This window comes from Rousettus aegyptiacus, unplaced genomic scaffold (genome assembly GCF_014176215.1).
Source record: "Rousettus aegyptiacus isolate mRouAeg1 unplaced genomic scaffold, mRouAeg1.p scaffold_m13_p_7, whole genome shotgun sequence".
NCBI lineage: Eukaryota > Metazoa > Chordata > Mammalia > Chiroptera > Pteropodidae > Rousettus > Rousettus aegyptiacus.
In genome coordinates this window covers 43,290,319-43,298,925 of record NW_023416310.1, presented here as the reverse complement: position 1 = coordinate 43,298,925, position 8,607 = coordinate 43,290,319, and the positions used below count along the sequence as shown (strand labels likewise).

At 36.9% G+C, this 8,607-nt stretch overlaps 1 pseudogene; it reads left to right on the top strand.

Moving 5' to 3' along the window:
• The first annotated feature begins 7,929 nt into the window (after positions 1 to 7,929).
• LOC118606187 lies at positions 7,930 to 8,045 on the top strand (annotated as a pseudogene).
• Positions 8,046 to 8,607: the final 562 nt, after the last annotated feature.

The window sequence follows — 8,607 nt, the reverse complement described above, 5'->3', positions numbered from 1 at the left end:
TAAAGAAAGAGATCGTGACCAAAAAGGATGAATGCCCTAGAGGAGGTGATGCTGACAAATAACTTCACACTAAGAGAACTCTGGGAGGTATTTCAAGACATCGAAAGTGCAAAGGATAAAATATTTGAAGCCCACATAGACTTAGGAGCACCACCATTCACCAAAGTATAGGAGAGATGCTTGCTCATTATTTTAAGTTTTACAAAAAGAAAAGGGCAAATTCTGTTCAAATGACTCTTGAAGAGTTTTTTGGGGTTTTTTGTTTGTTTGTTTTTACAAGGAAAACACTAAATCTCAATGTTTCTAATGGCTTAAATTATAATGCCCTAAATAAATGTTATACAATTCTTTCATTCTCTTATATATTTATAACTGACACTAGGAAGTTTTCGATGCTTTGAGAAAAAAAATTGAGAACAATTGTAATTTTTCCCATTGATTAGTAAGATAAGATTGAGTATTGATTATTAAGTTATGTAGTTTTAGTTAGCAGGGACATATTTATAGTTCTACAGTCCACTCAAAGCAAAGATTGCCTGGATATTAAAAAAAAAAAATCAACCACCATCATTGCTACTATTCTGATCTGAACCACTATCACCTCTTGCCTGGACTATTGCTATAATTTCTTAACTTATTTTCTTGCTTCTGGACTGGCTTTCCTGCAGCTTATTCTCAGTACAGAAGTCAAAGAGATCTTGAAAAACATATGACGGATCATGTTATGCTTCTGCTAATGGCTTCTCAGCTCACTCAGAGTAGAAGACACTGTCCTTACTTTTATAAGGTCCGATGTGATCTATGTCCTAGGTCCTTTTCTGGCATCATCTTCTATTCTCTTCCTTGTTACTTTCTGCTCCAGCCAGAGGCCAACTGCTGTTTCTCAACCCACCGGGCATGCTCCTGCCTCAGGGCCTTGCCGTTCACTGTTCCTTCTCTGGAATGCTCTTTTTTCAGACATCTATATGGCTTATTTTCTCATTTCCTTCTTTGTGATTACTTCTCTGGAAACCCTATCTAAAATTTCATCCTCTTCTTGAATATTTCTTATCCCTTTTATTTTTTTCTTTTTTTTCTTTTTACCTTAGCAAAGTAAAAAAATATAGTATTACCTATGTAACACTATATGTATACTTACTTTTTCATCTTGGTTTTTTTTGTTATCCTTACTACAATGTAAGCAAAAAAAGGCAGGAAGTATTTTGGTTTTATTTTCTACCTTATATCCTCAGTGCCCACAATAGTGCCTGACACAAGGTAGAAGGCCTCTAAATGTTGACTAGATTACAGTTAAGTACATGATTGAAAGCCTACAGTTTTTAATATTTCTCAGAAATAAAATTATTTCTAAACTATAAAGGAATTACTTTATGCTATTTGACAAGTAAATGTATAGTTCCCTACCTGAATATTAAGTTTTAACATAAGATAAAAACAACTAAATATAGCTCTGCCTTCAGTGACTGATATATTTTCATTTAGTTTACTATTAATCTTCTGTTTGTGTATGTTGATGAGAGTTATATCTGAGTCCATTTACAAATCCGGTACCATAATTTTAATTAATTCTATTGTTCCTTCCCTGTGTTCGATGCCTCAATTCACCAGATAGTATAAGCACTAGATCAACGTGTGTCATATTATGTATTGAGAATGTCATTAACCATATAAAATGGTGATGAGTTTTCAGAAGACTGAAGAATGTCTATTTTTGGTAGGGTGCAGAATCTTCAGTGAGTACTTGGTGATAAACAAATAAATCTCCATTATCAACGCTTGTCCATACACTGCCATCTTCAATAATTACTTCTGTAGCTCTCATTTTTTTTCACTAAGAAGAGGTATTTAATCTCTAAGACTTTATTCCTTGAAATTTTATATGTTTTATATTAACATTTTACTTTGAAACAATTTCAGACTTATAGAAAAGTAAAAATAATACAAAGAATCCCTATATATCCATCACCCAGATACTTTAAATGTTAACATTTTACCATGTTTGCCTTATCATTCTTCCTATCTATATTATATGTATATATACATTTTTTGTCCTGAATCATTTGAGAAGAAATTTTAAATATATGTCCCTTTAGCCCTAAATATTTCAGTGTGTATTTCTAAAAACCAGGAGATAGTCTTCGATAACCTCAGTATAATGATCAAAATCAGGAAATTATACATTTACTTTTAGACAAAACATTTCTAAAACTGTATATATTAGAGACTGATATCATCCTGATTATTATGTCTATAATTCAATCTTCTTTCAAAGGGAGCACTATGTCAGTGTTGCCTTTTGTTCTTATTTTACAAATTTTGCTTCAAATAATGTCAAAATGAAATTTATTTTGTCCCGACAATGGTTATATCACACTGCTTCTTCCTCGTGAATTTAAAACAGCAGATCAAAAGTTATTTTGAGACCTCCCAGAAATAACACATCTGTCTCAGTTTTTAATATTACTATTTTGGGTCTGGTAAAATTAGAGAAGATTTTAGAATTCAAAGATTTGTGATGCATGGTTTTGAATGTTCACAGTTCCTTTTCTTCCCACAAATTATGATCTGTCTTTGTTACTGTGATGTCATAGTACTGCCTCCCTCAAGCACTGTATTGCTTTAGCTTTTCTGGTGTAGTGAGCACATGATGGATTCTTTTTCTACTCTGCTCTTTTAGCTTGCTCCTCTCATCCCACTGGGTGCTGAAAATTCTCCAAGTTCTTTGTAGGCAGGTCTGCTGGTACACTTACTTATCATAACCCCTCAAATTACCTTTGCTGGTCAGGGGAACAATGGGGGAAGTGGAAGCAGTCTTTAACTTCTTATACGTACTTGTTTTTAATTTATTGTAAAAAAAAAAAAATTGACCTGTTTTGAGGCTTACTGTCTTTAGATGTGAACCATCTGCCTTACTAGTCATTGTCATTAGCTGAACCCCTGGTCCGTCTATTCACCATCAGCAACCACACTGGCCTTCTGGCTCCATCACTCCCTTTCCCCTAAGTCTCACATCCACTCTTCGCCTCTTTTGGAGATCCCTCGGCCATCAAGAGATAAATCCATGTTAGGCCAAAATTCACTGACTGATTTTTTTTAAAGCAGTAAGACAAACATTTCAAAATGCTAAAACTGGTAGTCTATATAATTGTTTACAAATACTCAGGCCTTGTAGGAGAGCGAAATATCCCATTCCTTTGAACTGAGAAGTGGCCAAGTAAGGTCCTCTGGCCAATGAAACATGAATGGATCCATCACGTATTAATTCCATTTGAAAACTTTCAGAGCCAGTGAGTGGCTCATTACATTTTTCCTTCCCCTGTAGTTGCTCAGATGTGATGTACGTGTATAAAAGATGATTGTTTTAAGGTGCTGATATTTTCTGGTTGTATATATTTGTGGATATTTTAAGAAACAGAGATTACCCTCTCCACACTCCCCAAAAATGTTTTATCTGTTTCTTTATTTTCTATCTGAAATAATCTATGCTGATGAGTTTTTGTGTGTGTTTCCTAATTTTTGAACACCCAAATACATTGAACTTCTCCAAGATAAAGGAGCATATAAAGAGAGTTTTCCTTTTGTAGCTGTTTTTCTATTACCTGCCTCAAATAGGAACCTTGATTAAGTCATCCAATTGTACCTTTCTTTTGGTATTTCAGGGGCTGAGAGAAGGTTTTCTCTAACAAAATATTAAAATGTTTCTTCTCTTCCCTTGCCCCAACATAATCTATATCCCTTCTTGGGATAGAATGGTCAGAGCCTTCCAGTACTTGGTTTGGAAATTAAAGTGCCAGCTCTAAGCTTCAAAAAACAATCTTGATAATATTGGTCAATCCTAAGAAAATGAAGAATTGCTATGTGTCCACTATCCCGAGGAGCTCCTTGGCCTATAAGTAAGATCTTTTAGGAGTCTTCCTGAACAAGAGGTCATATATTCGGAATATGACATTGATTTGGCCTCTTCTTTAGTCTCCATTTCTTGTTTTCATTGTACCAGAACTAGAAGAATATTCTTATTCTTTCTTCCCTGTTTGTTTAAAGCTCTTGAACATCATATCTTTCTTCTTGAGGTCTCGTTCACTCTCAGTGGTATGCTAGAGCTGGCTCCCACAGCTTCCTGAGAACAGACTATATTTCTTCCCAGCTTTGTGTTAGTGGCTTCACATTGGGTTCAGTGACACCAGGCATGGTGGGTGATTTACAGAGGAAATAAAGCACACTGGTTTATTATATTTAAGTTTTTATATATGGATAATTTTTGCCCAGGACTTAATCTTAAACCTCCTTAATCTCTTCAGCTCCAGCCATCTTCCCTCATCCCATTTCTGCTGCTCATTCCCAAGAACATATTCTCCTTGACATAATTTGGAACTAACTCGTCTCTGAAATATCAGACTCACATATAGTACCCTGAGTTCATTCAAATGCCAATATTCTCAGCTCATTGTTCTCTTATTTTCATTATCCCAATTTTTAAGATCGCCAATACATTTTTCCCCCTGCTTCTTTAAATATATCAGCCTTCTCAGTCTATACTTCTTTTTCTGACCAGCCTAGTCCCCACAATCCAACACATCAATTATAGTTTCATTTTCCTTTAATCCTTTTAGCTCCCATGTGAATCAATCAATCAGTCCTTGTAACTTTTGTGCTAAAGGCTGTTGAACATAGCTGGAGAAGTTTAAGTAACCACAGAGAAGTGGTGTATATTTGCATTTTCTGACCCAGGGTTGGCGATCATGTAGTAAATATTTTAGGCTTTGTGGGCCACGTACTATCTTTTTAAAAAAATGTTGTTGGTTTCTTTTTTTGTATAATACTTTACAAATGGAAAATTTGTAGCCTGGGAATTTATAAAAACAAGGCAAGTACTGCAATTAAAAGCCAATCCCTGCTTTCACCTCAGATTGAGTCATCACGATACTTGGAAATTCTTGTCAAGAACCTCTATTTGCCTCCGTTCTCCACAGCAACTTCTCTTTAACTTTGACTATCAAAAGGTTCCCTACACATCCTTAGCCAAGTACCAAATCCCTAATGAGAAATACTGTGTGAAACGCACTCATTGGTACACTTACCGGCAAAGAGATGTTCGCAAGCCTCTCAGCCATTCAGATACATTCATATCTCAGGAACATTACAGACTATTACATGTCACTTTTGTGGTTGTTCAGAAGAGCCCAAATTATGAAGACTGATCTCCTGAGTGCCAGAGAATTTCTGTATTAACAGTTGTGGCAAGGATCGTTAGTCTTTCTGTCAGACTTTCTGCATACTTTGCACATGAGGACTCTTCACCTATCATCACCCCTTTCCCTACTTCTGAGATTAATGGATGAAACTGAGATCAAGGGCAACTTCCTGCTCTTGAGTTAATCAGCTGCTGGAGCCTGATAAGTTTCACGAGACTCTCCGCCCTAGGGTCCCACCAATTCACACAAGGAGCCTAGGGAGGCAAACTTCAAAGATCTGCATCATAGCGACAGGGGACTTTCCCTATCATGGATATGCACAATAAGGCCCAAGAGAGTCCGCAAGGTGACCTTTCCCTAATTTAAATCATGCCTGGGGTGGAGATTTACCCTGCTGATGAGATATGCCTCGCATGAAGAGGCATGCACTTGCACTGCGCAGGCGCCAAGAAAACCGCCTTTACTTGCCTAGACATAGCTTTTACCCCGCCCAGTCCGCTTTGAAATCCTTCCCCAGCTTCCCTTGAACCACCGGAACCTCTTTCCTTACTTGGTGCTGGTTCTCTGTGCACAAGCTTAATAAACCTTTGCCTCTTGCCTATACTTTCTTATGGTGATCTCTCTTATTTCCATCTTGCGAGATCGCAAGAACTCAGAATGCTGGTAACAAAAGTGCTAAAGCATGAAAAGATTATAAATAAATGCATATCCTTGAACTATTTGTCAGAAATCTGTGTCCATTTAAACACCTACTAAAAGTGTGTGAAAGTTTTTCCAGCTCAGTGGAAGACATTTTTAAAAAATATTGTGTTTCACAATAGTGTTAATAGAGTTGTTTTAGACGAATGTTTAAACTATATAATTGCATACATGTCCAACCCCAATGCTTTATTCTGTGAATGTTTGCTATACTATACAGTACTAATAGCTCCCAAAATTCCTTACCTGGGTTTATTCTATGGATTATTTCAGCACTTTGGGAAAATCATGCTAGGCTTGTTAAATTTGTTTTACTATAGGTATTTAAGTGATTGCTGCTTGGGAGGTGTTCATCTGAGTGTAAATGAGTTTGGCTCTCAACAGATTTTAGCAGGCGTTTGACAGCTTGGATGACTGGCGCGTTGTCATCTTCATAACACACCTAAAATGCAGAGTGCCAAAAATCACAAACAGGTTGGGTGTAGTTTAAGATCTAAGACCTTGTCCAACTTAGTTAATCTTTTAAATCATAGCAGCAGAAATATGCCAGCTGTAATTAAAATTGCAACCCATAATGTAAAATATGATTATCTTATGTGCATATATTTTTATTTTAATATTCCATATTTCTGTTAAAATGTATCTTTAAAAACTCATGTGTGGTGTGGGATTGACAGCTCAAAAGAGTGGAAACCTTTTTAGGAGACAAAAGGTAATTTTAGTACGCTAATCAACATTTTCTTTCTTTGAACATTTTGAGTTTTTGTCCTACTATTATGAAATTTGGGAGATTTGTACTGATGAGGAACAAAATTCATTTTTGTTATTATTGATGCAGTACAGGGCAAATTCCCCTGAGTCAGAGGAGACCAAGCCTTGCACCAAGGAGAGAGGATCCTTTGGCAGAGAGTGAAGAAAGAATTCAGCACATGCGCCAAAGTTAGAGTCAAAAGGAAAGTTTATTGGAAAAGGAGTAACACTCCATAGGCAGAGTCTGGTCTCCTCTCCAAGACGGAGAGTAAGAGAGCCTAAGAAAGACTTAGAGGGATGAGAGACTAGGATAGTGAGAGAGTCAGAGTGAAGGCACTGAGAGGTATGAGAGAAAGACACTGAGAGGAACCCCAAGTGTTCAGGGAATTCAGTTTATATATCATTCTTTAGTTCCTGTGAGTTACAGTTTAAAGACTTTGTTTACCCATTTCTTTTGATATGGACATACAGTGAAGAAGGTGAAAAGAAAGAGTATGTAGCATGAAAGGCCTGCTGGCACTTCCCAGCCTTTAATCCGTAGGTTTCCTATGTTTTTAGCCATAGTGAATGAACCTATTTTATATTATGTAGGTCAGCCACTTAAAAAAGACTCTGTATTTCCTGTTCTTCCTTCACAGGTGTGGGGAATGGGTCCTTAGCAATCCCAGCAGAAATCTTCCTTTTGTTCTTCAGGTGAACTGGCGGCTTGGCTACAGGACTGAGCAGCATATTGCAGTCTCTGAATGTAGCTTGATTTAACACTTTAGTCCTCTTGCCTTCTCCCTACATTCTTATCATATGTTGATGATAGATATTAATGAAGGACAGCAAAGGGACCCTGAGAGTTGGTGATTCATGTCATATAAAATGCTCTTTTCAGGAGGTGCTGGGATTTAATAGAGGAACTTTGGATCTGTGTGTGTGTGTGTGTGTGTGTGTGTATTTTAATTAATACACACAAGTTAGTTATATACAAAGAGAGAACAAGGGCTTAAAAAGAGATAAGGCTCAATCTTTTTTTAAAAAAATTGGTTTTCAGAAATTCCTATCATGTTGTAAAATATTCACTAGATACTTTCATTCCTAGTGTTGGGGAGGAAAAATTATCTTCTACCCTTCAGGTTCTTCTGGCTGGACGAATAGTCAAATTAACATGAAAGAGATTATTAGGAGAAAAACAAATGAAAGTTTAATTAGAACGTGGTTCCATAGTGTAGCAGTTAGCACGTTTGCTATACATGCAGAAGGTCCTGCCTGGGTTCATGCCCCAGTGGAGCCACAGTTCATGGTCTATGGCCATACCACCCTGAACAAGCCCAATGTCTGATCTCAGAAGCTAAGCAGGGTTGGGCCTGGTTAGTACTTGAATGGGAGACCACCTAGGAAGACCAGGTGCTGTAGGCATAAATAAATAAATTAATAATAATAATGATAATAATAAAAAGAAAGTTTAATGACACGTATACCTCTGAGAGACCCAGGAACACTGAATGACTTGCCAAAAAGCTTAGAGATATCACCTTGGCTAAAGACAAAAGGTGTTGGGGGTAGAGAGTCGGTTACAGAAGGTTACCAAGAAAAGCACAGCAAACAAGGGCATGATTGTTATGCAGGTTTAAGACCAAGCTTTCTCTATTGATAGTGAAGGCAGCAGCCCTGGTACTTTGAGAGAGACACCCTTACAAAGGGAGATTTCTCTTACAAATGTAAATGCCCTTTTATAAAGGATACCTTCTACTAGGTTTCCAGAGCTTCTCCCAGGCCTGCTGTTTCTTAAAATGAATCAGCCTAAAATAATCAGTATCTCAAAGAGGCATATTTTGGGGTGGCAAACTCTGTTCCCCTTCATTAGCAAAAAAAGTCACCAAGCCATATTGAGTACTTAATTTTTAATTTCTTCTTCTTCTTCTTCTTCTTTTTTTTTTTTTTTCCTAGAGAGGACGTATAGGAGTCCTGGTCAATTAGA